The 14,170-nt window shown below is 55.5% G+C and overlaps 1 long non-coding RNA gene across 1 annotated transcript; it reads right to left on the bottom strand.

Annotated features, from left to right (window-relative positions):
* LOC149999132 (uncharacterized) lies at positions 1–1,728 on the bottom strand. Its single transcript, XR_016514283.1, has 3 exons — positions 1,669–1,728; positions 1,228–1,407; positions 1–698 (listed from the first exon to the last, which is right to left on the bottom strand). It is a non-coding gene; the product is annotated as an uncharacterized LOC149999132 (long non-coding RNA).
* Positions 1,729–14,170: the final 12,442 nt, after the last annotated feature.

The following is a 14,170-nucleotide window of genomic DNA, read 5'->3' as shown; positions in this document are numbered from 1 at the left end:
TTCACATCTGAATTTTCTTTCGTGCTTTAGCAAGTGGCATAGTACATCTGCATGATGAAGGTTCTGAACCTTAAGTTATGAGCTTTGGTGCAGCGATCAAACTGCTCCCTAAGAGTCACCCAGAGCCCAGGCCTGCAGCAAGTGGTCAGCCTGGCACGGGCAGTCGTGTGTCGATGGCAAGGCCAGAGAGGCATGTGGAGAGGCTGGGTGAACAGTCTGCACCTTGGCTAAGGTTGCCACCAAAACCTAAGAGCAAAGGCCAGGAATACAACCAGCTCGCTGTTGCGGCTGTACAGCCTGGAGCCTTATGTTATCAAAGTTGTGATGCTCAAAGACCCTCTTCCAGCCGGACCAGGAACAGGGGCCTGAGCTGCAGGGACCCAGCCAAGTGGGGTCAACATTCAGGGCCACAGAGTCATCCATGACCAGTGCCTTGGCCTCTGGGTGAGTTAGAAGCTGCAAGCTGAGAGCCTGGGGAAGCATTTTACAGCTGAGATCTGTGCTGAACTTTGCCACCTAAACTTCCAAGTATTTACCATCTGGTGAAGCAGATGGCCAGACAGACAGGGCAGCCGGGGTGAGCAGGGGTGCCCTGCGAGCTGTAGGGCTGGACAGAGCTGTGGTGTTGAGGCAGGATTGCACGATGCTCACACGCCGCAGTCCATGAACCTCCACATGCACTCACCACGTAATCGGACCTGAGAATAGTGAGGCCTTTGTTAATAAGCTCAGACACATGCTCCCGCTGCAGGTTGGGGAGGGCAGGGGTAGCTTTTGGCTGAGACAAGGCACAGGAAGGGCCGTACAGGTGGGAATGGGGAGGGCTGACCAGGAGCAGATTCCAGCACCTGCAGTGCCTGACACCACCCAGCAGGAGGCAGAAGAGGAGCATGCAGTGGCTCTTCAGTCGCCAGAGAGGCCAAGGTATCCCAGCACCATCCAGACGCAAGCCAACCAGGGGCCTGCGCCTCCTTGGCCAAGTCCTGTGTGTGCCCCAAAGTGCTCCCTCAACCAGGACCCTGGTACGTGGGTTTGGAGTACTTAAGAGCAATTACACCCCTAAAGATGACCTCCGTGTCTGGCAGCAGATGCCCTGCCCAGAGCTCAGGCCATTCGAGATGTTTGGATTTAGAAACCACAGTGGAAAGAAAGGGGGTCAAAAGTGAGAAACAGCCTCCACATCTTTGAGATGTGGAAGCATTAACAACCCTGGTCTGGGGAGGGCACCTCGTGGTAGGGGCTGGGCTGCCGCTTCTCCTGCTCAAACTTCAGGCTGGCCCAGGGAACCAGGGCAGGCTCTTCCCTCCCTCCGGGGGGCTTTTCCACAGGAGGGCAGGGCTGGGACCTCCTGCTTCTTCAGCCTTCACATCCTGAAGGTCAGTAGTGGGGTTTGCAAGCTTTAAGAACCTGTGAAAATGTGAAAACAGAGAAATAACATTAATTGGCTCCAAAATATGAAAAAAAAACCCTGCTTTTGAGCTTCTGGGCTGCCCTCTATGGAGGGAAGAACATGTTCCCAAACAAGCCTCTTCCCCAGCCAAATTTCCCCTACTTTCCCTACCCCCAAAAGACCCCACCAGTGAGAAGGTGGAGCCCTGACTTGGGCAGGGCCACGGCCTGCCCAGCTGTGTGGGGGCCAAGCCTGGGATGACCTGGGACCCCACCCACCTCCAGGGCCAGGCGCCCAGGCTGAGAAGCCCAGGGAGGGGGCCCAGCTCTGTGCCAGCCCCATAGGGAGATGCGCCAACCCGGGAACCGTGGCTGCTGGCCTGGTGTACGCGTCGCCTTGGGGACCTTTTAGTCAGCTCTGAGCCTCACACCAGCACTGACTCAGACTCACGAGGTGATGATTTGCGGTGGGGTGTGTCACTGACTGGCTGGTCTTGGCGGCCCTTCCCTTCCACTCTCGACCCGGTCAGTGAGAACCTGTGGCCAGTGAGTGCCAAGTGTCCTCAGGCTCATGTTGTGAAAACGCTCACCAGATCTCAGCCCCTAAAGAGGATGAGGCCCCTGGTTCCCTCCCTGTGGCCTGTACCAGAGCTGGAGGCTTTCTCTGTGAAGACAGCGTGAGAACTAAAGGCCACCGTCACGGCCACTGGGCTCTGGGCTCGATGGCCTCACTGCCCACCCCCTGCCCCCCGCCAATGGCAAAACGCAGCACCTACTACTGATGCAGCGAGGGTTCTGAGGGCACATCCCTGTCAGCTGGCGGCTGCCCTGGGCCTCCGGTGACTGTAGAGAACGTTTTCGTGCCCATGTGACCACACAGGTCCTGTTTATCACAAGTGAACCAGAAGCCTTGTTGCATCCGGGCCCTGGAACGCGCCTCCCCACCAGGGTGAAGGCCCAGGGGGCCCACCAAGTAGACCACAGTGTGCGGCCCCCAGCCGTGCTCTGTGCCCAGGAACAAGTGTCCCTGAGCCGGGCGGACCAGGGATGCGCTTTCCTGTGCATATGGGGCCCGCTCCCACGGTTGGGAAGACAGTCTAAGCGGCAAACACCAAGACAGTAGCTCCGGAGACAGAGGTTCCAGTTGTGAGAGGTGGCGAGGGCCCGGCCTGTCCTGCGCCCCGAGGAGGAGCCAAGGGCTGCAGACGCTGCCTCCACCTTCCTGTCGGCGGGATGAGCCTGGCTCCTGTGCTTCCCGTGACAGCCACGACGTCATCACATCCGCTCCGAGAGCTATTTTTAACTGATTTATGTATTTCTTGTATGAGGAAGACATCGACTTCTGTTTTCATCGCCTTACAGGAAAGTGTTGCAACCATGCTAAGCTCAGCAATATTCGTCGCCTGTCTCCGCTCCAGCGTCCTGCAAAAATTAGTAAAGTTGAAAATGTGAGGCAGGCTCAGGTGCCACTCACGTTAAAGAGGAGGAAACTCAATAGTTCGCTCCCTCTGCAGAATTCCACATGTCCACTCACGTAAAGAACATGCTGTCTCTTTACTTTCCTGCTCCTGGGGTCTCTGTGGCTGCTGCCGGTCCCCCGACACCGACCACATCGGGTGGCTCCTGCTCTGGTCCTTCCCCCAAGGGGACACACAGAGCTGCCAGGGGCCGAAGGAGGCGACAGGCACCTGCAGCTCACATTCATAAGGGGAAGGTCTCCTAAGGGCACCGTGGGTGGCCAGCACATCCCATCTTCTCCAGGGAGGGGCCCATGGCTCCTGCCCCCTGATTGAGCTCCATCCTCTCGACGGCTGACCTGGTCACACTCTGGGCAGGGGTGGCCAAGGAGGGTCCTATGCAGTCCCCACAACTCCCCAGCCGCAGCTCCCACTCCTGGGCCTCTGCTTCCCTCAGGTTTCTTAACCTCTCCCCTCATACACTGACCCAGACAAACAGCTGGGCTCCCCGACAGCTGTCCTCCAGCGAGTGCCAGGCTAAGAGTGGCTGTTAAATGACAGAAGACACAGCAGGAAGAAGAGGGGCCATGCACTCAGGAGCTGTGTGCAGGGTCAGGGTACTGAGGGACAGCCCTAACGCAGCCCCAGTGGGCCCAGGCAAGGGTTGGGGCGGAAGGAAGGGGTCAGGCCAGACTGAGAGGCAGCTCGTCGGGAGGACGTCCCTCCAGCCCCCCGAGCTCAGCCCCCAGGGCCCTCAGCTGGCCTGTGCAGAAGATCCCACTTTCTGCAGACAGGTGCTACCTGCCCACCTTTCACAAGTGAAAGGCTCAGACCCTCAGACGGGCTCCCAGATACCTGAACAGCCCCATCTCTGCCCCAGATCCAAGCTCCCTCCTTTGCAGAGGCTCAGCCTGACATCCGCTTCCAGCTTTCGGGGCGTCTCTGGGTTTGTCTAGCCTGGCTGGGCATGGCGTCCTGTGGCTGTTTCCTCCCCCGAAGCCCCAGCAGCCTGGCGGGTCATCTCTGTCCTAAGATCCCCGGGGTGTGGTGCTGGTCTCCTGAAGCCGAGTCATCTGGAGCTGTGGGGCTCACCCCTCCTCCCAGCAACACCCCCACACTCTCTTACAGAAGCAGCAGGAGGACATGAGGGTCTCAGGGCCTGGAAATCGCTTGGAGGCTGGGAGACACCCAGGGCCTGGCATAGTCTGTTAGCCACAGGGCTCGCTCCCTAGCACAATGGTGCTCATTTAATCTGCATGAGGAGAGGAAACTGAGTCTCCAGCTGGCTTAGCAATGGGCCAGCACCCAGTCATGTGGGGCAGGGCCTGGACGCAGCCCAGGAAGCCCGACTCCACAGCCTGTGCTCCAAGCCCTGAGGCTATAATTTGTGTCCTCTGGGGCTCGTGGTAGCTAAGATTTGATGTGGAAAAATGGTTCCAGTCCGTCTCACCCCATGCCCCAAAATAAACTCGGATAGATTACAGGCAGAAGCATAATTACAGAAGCACTGAAGGAAAGACAGAGCGGGTGCAGGCAGGCAGGCGAGACACAAATCCAGAGCCTTAAAGCCACGGTGGACAGCGCTGGCTATGCGAAACCCGGGGGCTGCTGCGGCAACACCACCAGAAAGGCCCAGTGTCTGTCAGCACACTGGGAACCAGTGCTTGCAGGCTTAACCCGCGCACCAATACTCACGGCATGGAAAGAACCCCCACACCTCAGTGAGAATAAAACCAACAACCCCACAGAAAGCAGCAAAGGAGAAGAACAGAAAACGTGTTACAGCACCTCACTGAGCCCAACAGAACTTTCGGTCTCCCTATTAGTCACAGACGTAAGAAGTCGAAAGTATTTTCTGACCTGACCCAGCCAGTGCTGGGAGGTGACTGGATCCGCTGGGGGACGACCGCCAGTGAGACCCAGCCTTCTGGAAAAATGTGTGCGGGGACAGCAAAGCCCTGAAAACAGCCCCTTAGACACCAAGCCCCGAGCTTTCACTTTTCAGGGGAAACTGTCATGGAGAAGTCAGACCCCTAGAGTCTAACGGGCCAGGCCCCTGGAGGGGAGGCCAGGGCGTGGGCCTGGAGTCTGGGGTGCTGTCCCTCCCAACCTGCAGACCCTGTGTCCTGCTGCCCTGGCTGCATTCCGCCTCCTCCCTCCAGACTGCCCGGGGCCACCCGCCAGGCCGCTCTGTGTCTCCGTCCCCCATGTCCTGGACCTTTCTAGAAGGCTGCCCTTTCCTCGCAGCCCTGGCCAGGGCTTCTGCATCTCTGCTGGGTTCTCAGAAGGACCAGAAGAGGAAATGGAGGCCTGGAGATGTGACAGACTCGAGAGGTCACACCGCCACGCCTGCCTGGCCGCGGGGCCAGCGGACACTTGCGGGCTGGCTCAGGCCTCTGGCTCAGCCGTGCTCTGCAGGAGGTCCCCGGCCTCTCACACCCTGGTCCCAGGTGCGCCAGCCCCCCGCCACACACCCCTCCGCGGCAGGGCTTTGCGTGAGCAGTGTTGGCCCTTCTCTCTGGGATGGCAGAGTCTTGGGGAGCCACAGGCCGTGCTGTGCGCGTCAAGTCGGAATGAATTGCAGTGACTGCCTTCCGGACAGTTGCATCTCTAATTTATATGCGCTATCAGCCAGTTATTTGATCCAGATGCCTGGGAAATGCTTTGTGTAGTGGAACGTCCTGACGGGGCCACGGGCGGCTGGGCAGGGTTCCCAGCTCAGGAACTAGGGAGCGGGGTCTGAGAAGGGACGCATCCCCTTCCCCAGGAAAATGGGCCTTGTTCCAGGTACTTTCCTCACCCTCGCGTGACACGGGGCCCCAGGGAGGGAGCAAAGGTGGGGGCAGTGGGCTGCACTGGGGGCTGAGGGTGGGAGGGGGCACCCCATCCTTCCTCCTTTAGCCAAGGACCAGGAGGATCGGCCCGCCCGAGAAGGACCCTCTGCCCACAAGGGGTGGCGAGGCTGAGTTCTCACTGGTGGCTGCGTGTGGGGCGGCCCGGGGGCACCTGGGGGCTTGGCCATCTCTGGCTCTCGAGACGTCATTCTGTGAGAACAGCCTCCAATCCAACCTGGACCTCAGGATGTTTCTGAGAGCTGCCCCCTCCCGTGGCCCTAGCCCGTCATCTGCCTGGCCGCCCCAGGGTCTTCTCCAGGGGGCAGGCACAGGGATGCAGGGGACAGCCGGCCAGATGGTGTCTCCTCTGCTGGTTGCCTCCTCAGGCTCTTACTCGCGCAGAGTCCTGCCACAGCCCCCATGGCCCCAGAACCTGCTGATCCCCCACAGGCCCCCCTTGTGACACGGGGCCTGCGTGACTCCCCTCCCCCACGGCCTGCGTGAACCTCTCTCCTATGACTTGCGTGACACCCGCGTCCTAATGCTCTGATGGGGCCTGGCCCTCACTGCACAGCCTGGTCCAACAAGGACACGCTGTGGGCTGCTTGCTCCGCTGGTCCCAGGGGCTGACCCGACCCCCGCGGGGACACTGCCACAGGAAGAGCCTGCTGCCTATGGAGTGTGGGGGTGACACTCTCTCTCATATACTTTATTTCCTGTTTTAACACAAGTGAACATCCTGAAGTAAAAACTGTTAACTCCCCATGAGAACGAGCGGGTTTGCTGGGACCCCTCCTGCCTGTCCTGTGGGTACCTCCCTGGCCTGGAGGACCTGCCCTCCCCTCAATAGCCAGGCACAGGGGTGTGTCCCAGGCCCAGAAATGACACCCCGTCCTTTGTCAGCCTTGCCGCGTGGGGTAGAGCCCCTTGTGAAGGTGGTCTTTCCCGTGACGTGCGCAGGCCCCCGGGCCCTCCTGGCCTGGAGAAGCCGCTGCAGGTGGGTACCTTCCTCCAGAGACAGGAAATCTGAGATGGGCTCCCGGGTGGAAACTCAGACTGCTTCGGACACAGCTGGAATGTCACAGTGTGTTGCTCTTTGATGGAACTGAAGACCGTGGGCCGGTGAGGGCCGCACCCTGGCCTCGCCGGGCTGGCAGGGCACAAGTGGGGCTCCTCGAAGGGCCAGGCAGGGCTGCCTCAAGCCTGTCTGCCCACCCGGAGCCCTGAGGAAGGAAGGTGACCATGGCCAGGGCCCATGCAGCGTGGGGGTGGAACCTTGGCCCTAGGGCCCTCAGAGACCCAGACTCCACCTGTGCCCAACGGGAACCCCCCCCCCCCCCCCCCCCCCGTTTCCCCAGAGTCCCTGCTCTGCCCCACCCTTTGCTCCCTGGACAGGGCTGTGCCCCGCCCCCCAACCCCAAGTCTGCAGTCTCTGCCCCTGGGGGAACCGGCCTGTATCTTTTGGACGCGACTGTAGTTTGCGGTCACTCTTTGCAAACACACCCCTTGTGGGGACAAGAGGTCTCCCTCGGTCTTGGTTTGGGGTGGGAAGTGGGCTCTGGCCCATGGTAATCTAAACATTAATTTTGTCCTTGAAATTCCAGAGTCGGATCTGAGGCCATGCCAAACCCTGCCTGCCTTCGGCGACTCTGAGACTTGGGGCTCATGCGAGAACACCTGAGTGAGGTGGCCTGGGCGCCCTGACTGGTGGCACCCCCACCCCCCACGTCCCGGCCGCTTGGCCGAGGGGCCAGGACCCTGATCACTCATTTGGCCGGATGTGCCTTTTGTAGGGCAGGGCCAGAGCGGGTGTAAGGGTGGCGAGTACCCTCTGTGCCCTCACCCCTGTGGGGTCCCCTCCTGACTCCCCAGCACCAAGAATAACCCTACACACTGGTGAAGGAGTGCAGGGAGAGGGTCCCCACACAGAAGGGTGGATAGATGATGGATAGACAGCTGGATGGATGAATGATGCATGAATAGATGCATAGACAGACGGATGGATAGATGATGGATGGATGGATGGATGGATAGATGGATAAACAGATATATAGGTAGATAGATAGAGGTACACAAACTGTGGGTGGCTGGACAAATGGACAGACAGAAGGACAGGTGGGTAGAGACATCTGTGTGTGTTAGGGCTCAGCAGGCTCAAAGAAGGCAGTGTCCATGCTGAGTGAAAACATGGGCTTTGAAACCCAAGAGACCAGAGTTCAAGTGTCAGGCCTTCCAGTTACTGACTATGTGACTATGAACCCCCATCCAGACTCAGTTTCCCTCCTTGCAAAGTGACCATCTGTGGGACGTGGGCGTGTCTTTCTGCAGTGTTACGAGCATGTGTCCAGGGTCACTGTGAGTGAGAAACGACCTACGTGCTGCAGGGGGAGGGGTCCCGGCTTGCTATCTGGCTTCTTATCCTTCTCTGACTCTGGGCCGGGCACTGTTCTGGGGCCTGGGACAAATTCAGGAGGAACGGGCTCAGGCTCCTGCCCAGAGTAGTGCCTTCTGGCAGGAAGACAGACAATGGCATGACCAGAACGCCATTTACAGGTACGGGTGGGGAGCTGAACCAGGGCAGGCTGGGGTCAGCAGGAGCCTGTGGCCTCGGTGAGAAGGGACTTCATCAGGAAGAGCGTCCTGGTCCCCGTCCTGGGAGGGACGGAAAGGCCAGGGGCACAGGGGCCAGGCGTCCCTCAAGACCAGGCAGTGGCCGAGACTCATGTTTCCAACATCCCAGGGAAATGGGACTCCACGTTGGCCTCAGCTTGATTGGAAAATGGAACAAATAAAGCAGAGCAGAACAGAAAGCTACGACAGGTGTGCCCGCTGGACATGTGGCGTCAGACTCCCATGGGTAGGGGAACGCCTTTGCTCTGAGTGAAGTCAGACATGTGCACAGCTGGCCTTAGGGGAGGGAAGCCCCTGGAATTCACGTCTTCTGGGTTCTGGGGACTTGACTCTGAGGAGCAGAACCACACACCCCGATGGCAGGCGAGCAGTGACCTCAGTCAGGCACGGCGTGAAATATCCATTACCAAGACTTTTAAAAACAGTGTGATAGCAACTTTCAGGGGCTGTGACCCAAACCATTCCAACCTTATTTTCCACAGGCACCAACAGATGTTTAAAATTGGGGCAGAACCTCTAGGGCAAGACGTTTCTCAAGCAGGCCCGGCCGGCAGTGGCTCTGGGCACGCCCTTCCCACGTAGGAAGGTCAGAGCTGCCCTCAGCGCCGCTGCAGGTGGGCCTCCACCCCCCAGGGCTTGTCTCTCTTAAAACAAACCAGTGGGGAGGGGGTGTTGCTCCCACCAAGCCGGGCGTTACTGTTTGGGACGGTGCGGGAGGGCACACGGTCCTCACCCTGCTCAGTGTGTTCAGCGAGTGAAAAAGAGACTGTTGTTTCCTACTTGGCTGAGAAGGCCGAGGCAAGAACTTGCCTGTCCCCTCGCTCCCCTGTCCGGCACTCTGCCCACCGACGCACGGCCGCGGACTCTCCCTGACCTGGCTTTGCCAACTGCTCCCTTGACCTGGTCACTAGGAAGACAGCCTTGCCTCCCTCCCTTCCTCCTCGTGCCTCCTGAATCCTCCTGAACCCACAGCCGGCTTCAGTCTCCCCTGTTCCGCCAGAAAAGCTTCTGCCGAGCTCCACGTGCTCGATCCAGGGCTCAGGGCTATGCCTCGTTGTGGAGGACCAGCACCCCCCAGTCCAGAGTGCTGCTCCTCCACAGGAGACGCCTTCTTCTGCTGCTGGCTCCTGGGACACCCCCTCCTGTCCCTCATTCTGAATTGCTGATGGCTGTCCCTCCACGTCACTGTCTCTTAGCTGGATCTCTGCATCACCACATACCAGGTGTTAGTTTTCTGTTGCTGCTGTAACAAAATATCCTGATTTTATTATCTCACAGAAATCCTCCGGAGACTCTGGGGAGAACTCACTGCCATCAGCAACATCATCCCTTTCCATCCGTCTGGTTCCTGTAACCGGCAGCGTGGCCTCCCTCTCGTAACTTGTGGCTGCACTGTGTCTACCTGGGCAATCCAGGGTAACCGTCCCATTTGAAAGTCCTTAATTTACTCACATCTGCAAAATGCCCTGTGCCATACAAGGCAGTACATTTACAGGTTTGGGGGATTCAGATGTGGACATCTTTGACAGCCATTAGTCTGTTGACTGCAGGCTGATCTCTGGCCTCCAAAGATACAAAATCCCACATGTCAAATACAGCCACCCCACCCAATATCTGCAAGGGTCTCAAACATCACAGTATCAAGTAAAATAAACAAACAGACTCACCTAAATCTAATCAAATCACAGGGTACAGGTAAATATGGCTCGCCTCCTTGCACAACCACATCAAAATTACAACTAAATTATAGAATAACCGTCACTCAGACCCGGCAGAAATCAAGATGAATGGAAGTCTGACAACTACGGAATTAAAGCGACCACGTCCATCCAGATGGGTAGGAGGGGCGCAGAGACAGAACGGGCGGGTCACACCCACATGCGGTGGATAAAAATCTAGGAGGGATATCTCAGGAGCAAGGAGTCCCAGCCCACACCAGGCCCCCAGCCCAGGGTTCCAGTGCCAGAAAGATAAGTCCCCATGACTTCTAGCTGCAAAAACCCAGCAGGGACCTGAGTCGGTGGAAGAAACTTCTGGAGTCCCAAGCAGTTCCTCTTAAAGATCCCACACACAGACTCACTCAGACTCACTCCCTCTGAGCTCCAGCAGCAGGGCAGCAGCTTGAAAGACACCAGTGGCATAAAGAGAGGAACTGAAGTGTCTGGCTTCAAGGCAAGAGCTGGGGGGTCAGCTTCCTCCCAGACAGAGAGGCAGGCAGAGATACAAAGCTGGTAGGCAGGTGCCATATCTGAGATTCCATCAACCTGGCTAACACTGCCCGCCCTCCCCCCCTCCCCCGCCTTGAAGATCCCCCAAGACTCCAGCCCACCCAACTTACAGGTGTTAACAGTAGCTTTTCCATATGAATGGCTGGTCTTGGCACCTGCTTCACAACTTCCTAAATCCCATCAACCAAGCAACAGCTGGCCTCAGTGAGCCCCAGGCCTGGCACTAGCAGCAGCCAGCCTAGATTCACAGCTTGGCTTCACCTGGGAATTTCCAAGCCCAGCACAAGTAGCAGCCATCTCAGATTGCTTTATAGCTCAGGCAGGGTGGCCCCAGGCAAAACACAGGTGAGAGAAGTCATGCCCTGCACCACCCAGGAAACCCCAGGGTCAGTGCACCCAGTGGACACTACAGACCACATTGGAGCGCCACCACTCTGCCCCGGCACAGCTGATCCTCCACGGAGGGCAGAGGTTGGTGGTCAGTGGTCACAGCCAGTCCCTGCAGCTGCCTGGCCTGCATGAATCCCTCCCATTGACCTGCCAATGGCAACCAAGGCTCAACTATAAGAAGAGGGTGTACTCAGCCCACACAAAGGGTGCACCTTGAGTACCCAGCTTGGGTGACAGGGGAGGCTGTGCTGGACCCTACAGGACACCTACTACATTAGGCCACACTACCAAGACAGGGAGTCATAGCAGCTCTACCTAATACACAGAAACAAACACAGGGAGGCTGCCAAAATGAGGAGGCAAAGATATATGGCCCAAATGAAAGAACAGATCAAAACTCCAGGAAAAGAATTAAACAAAATGGAGGTAAGCAATCTATCAGATGCAAAGTTCAAAACACTGGTTATTAAGGATGCTCAAGGAGCTTAGTGAGGACCTCAACAGCATAAAAAAAAAATCCAGCTAGAAACGAAGGATATGCTAATTGAAATAAAGAACAATTTACAGGGAAACAGTGGTACAGTGGGTGAAGCCAAGAATCAAATAAATGATTTGAAACATAAAGAAGCCAAAGGAAAAAAAAAAATACCCCAAACAAAAACAACTGAACACACACACACAAAAACAAATAACAACAACAACAAAAAACCAGAACAACAAGAAAAAAATCCAACTTCCAGTCAAAATGGAGGCCTAGACAGACATGCTGTGTCTCCCTCCACAACTGAGGAATACAACTACCTCAAAACTAGATCAAAACAGAAGTTCCAGAAAATCAAGCTGCATGAAGTCCAACAAAAAAAGATGAAAAGAAGAAATACTCATCCAGACAGGTAGGAGGGGCAGAGCCGGGGAAGAGGGGACGTGGTGTGGTGGCGGCAGCAGTGGTGGCAGCGGCAGGCCAGCAGAAAGCGCAGTCACGTGTTTTAAAAAGTCAGGAGGGACACCTGGGGAGCCCTCCCAGCACCAGACCAGACTGTGCAGCTTATGGTTCCAGCACCAGGTAAAATCAAGCATCATTGCTTCTGACTGTGCAAACCAGTGGAGGTGGGATGGAGGAAGAAACTGCCAGTCTCTCAGGAGAGTCCGCTTGTTTAAAGGACCCCATACTCCTAGAACATCCATAGACCCACCCACTCTGGGGACAACAGCGAGGGCAACAGCTAGAGGGATGCCAGTCCCATACGAAGTGGGAAAAGTGACTGGAAAAGAGGGGACTGCTGAGCAAGTGGCATTGTTCCCTCTCAGACCCTTCCCCCACACATAACACCACAACGTGGTGAAACAGGTCGCCCTGTACTGATAAATCTGTAAGGCTCCTCCCCTTACAATGTAACAGGTGTGACAGTTCTACCTAAGACACAGAGGCAAACAAACACAGGAGCCTGTCAAGATGAGGAGACAGAGAGGTATGGCCCAAAAGGGGAAGTGGATCAAGTTCCAGTGGGAGAACTAAGTGATGAGGGAATAGGCAGCCTAACAGATGCAGAGTTCAAGACACTGGTGATAAAGATGCTCACAGGCTTGACAGATATCTTGAGTACGGCAAACGCATAAGTGAAGAAGTAAAGGCTATGCTAAATGAAACGAAGGAAAATTCACACACAGCCAATGGTGAAGGGAAGGAAATCAGGGTTCAAATCAATGACTTGGAACATAAGGGAGAAATATAGTCAGCCAGTACAGAATAAGGAAACAAGAATTGAAAAAAATGAGGATAGGCTTAGGAACCTTTGGGACAACTTTAAACGTGCCAACAGCTGAATCATAGGGGTGCCAGAAGGAGAAGAGGAAGAGCAAGAAATTAAAACCTTATGTGAGAAAATAATGAAGGAAAACTCCCTGAATTTGGCAAAGGAAATAGACGTCCAAGTCCAGGAAGCACAGAGAGTCCCAAAGAAGCTAGACCCAAAGAGGACCACACCACGACACATCATAATTAAAATGCCAAAGGTTCAAGATAAAGAGAGAATTTTAAAGGCAGCAAGAGAAAAGCAGAGTGTTACCTACAAAGGTGTGCCTATAAGAGTATCAGCTGATTTCTCAAAAGAAACTTTGCAGACAAGAAGGGACTGGCAAGAAGTATTCAAGGTGATGAAAAGCAAGGACTTACAACCAAGATTACACTATCCAGGAAAGCTATTATTTAGAATAGAAAGGCAGATAAAGTGCTTCCCGGTCAAGAAAAAACTAAAGGAGTTCATCATCACCAAGCCATTATTATATGAGATGTGAAAGGGACTTATTTAAGAAAAAAAGATCAAAACTATGAACAATAAAATGACAATAAATACATACCTAACTAACTAAGCAAACAAGAAGAACAGAGACAGAATCATAGATACAGAGAGCATTTTGATGGTTGCCAAATGGGAGGGCGGTTTGGAGGGTGGGTGAAGGGGGGATTAAGAAGCACAACAAGGTAGTCACAGAACAGCCATGGAGACGTAAAGTACATTATAGGAAAGGGAGCAGCCAAAGAACCTACATGCACGACCCATGGGCATGAACAATGGTGGGGGGATTGCCTGAGGGAGTGGGGGTGCTGGGTGGAGGGGGCAAAGGGGGAAAAACTGGGGCAACTGTAATAGCAAAATCAATAAAATAAAAAAAAAATAAGTCTATTCAATTCAAAGGTACCAAATCTTGTCATCTAAATAATATACAGTACCGTGGGGGGTGGGCTCTGGTGTGACCTCCATCTGTGAACGTGGGAAACTCAAAAAGCAGGTTTTCTGCTCCCAAAACACAAAGTTGGGAGAAGAACATATTGACAATTGTGGATATCCCATTCAAAAAGGGAGAAGACGGAGAGAAAGAAAGAACTGCTTGTCCAAAGCAATTTCAAAACACAGCTGGGCAAACAACGTTAGGTCTAAAGGCCTGAGCGTCAGCCTGGCGGGGCGAGGAGAGGGGGGCCGGTGCGCTGGGGCACATGGCTCCCTGCCTGGGGTTGTCCTTCCTTCTGCATGACCCTGTTTCCTGCTGGTAGAATTTGGGGATGTCCAAACGTCTCCTTTGGTCTTGCATGGCCTTCTCTCTGTCCCTTTCAGTTTAGGCTAAAATCACAGTGTCTCTGCGGACGTCCCTTTCTCAAGGACTCTGTGGGTCTCCTGTGCGCATCCCCGGGGCTCCTTCTGTTTGACCAGCGGCGTTGCTACAAATCTCTCCCAGACAACCC

This window comes from Furipterus horrens, unplaced genomic scaffold (assembly GCF_987537825.1).
Source record: "Furipterus horrens unplaced genomic scaffold, mFurHor1.1.pri manual_scaffold_11, whole genome shotgun sequence".
In the NCBI taxonomy this organism is placed as follows: Eukaryota; Metazoa; Chordata; class Mammalia; order Chiroptera; family Furipteridae; genus Furipterus; species Furipterus horrens.
This window is presented reverse-complemented; position numbering and strand designations above follow the sequence as displayed.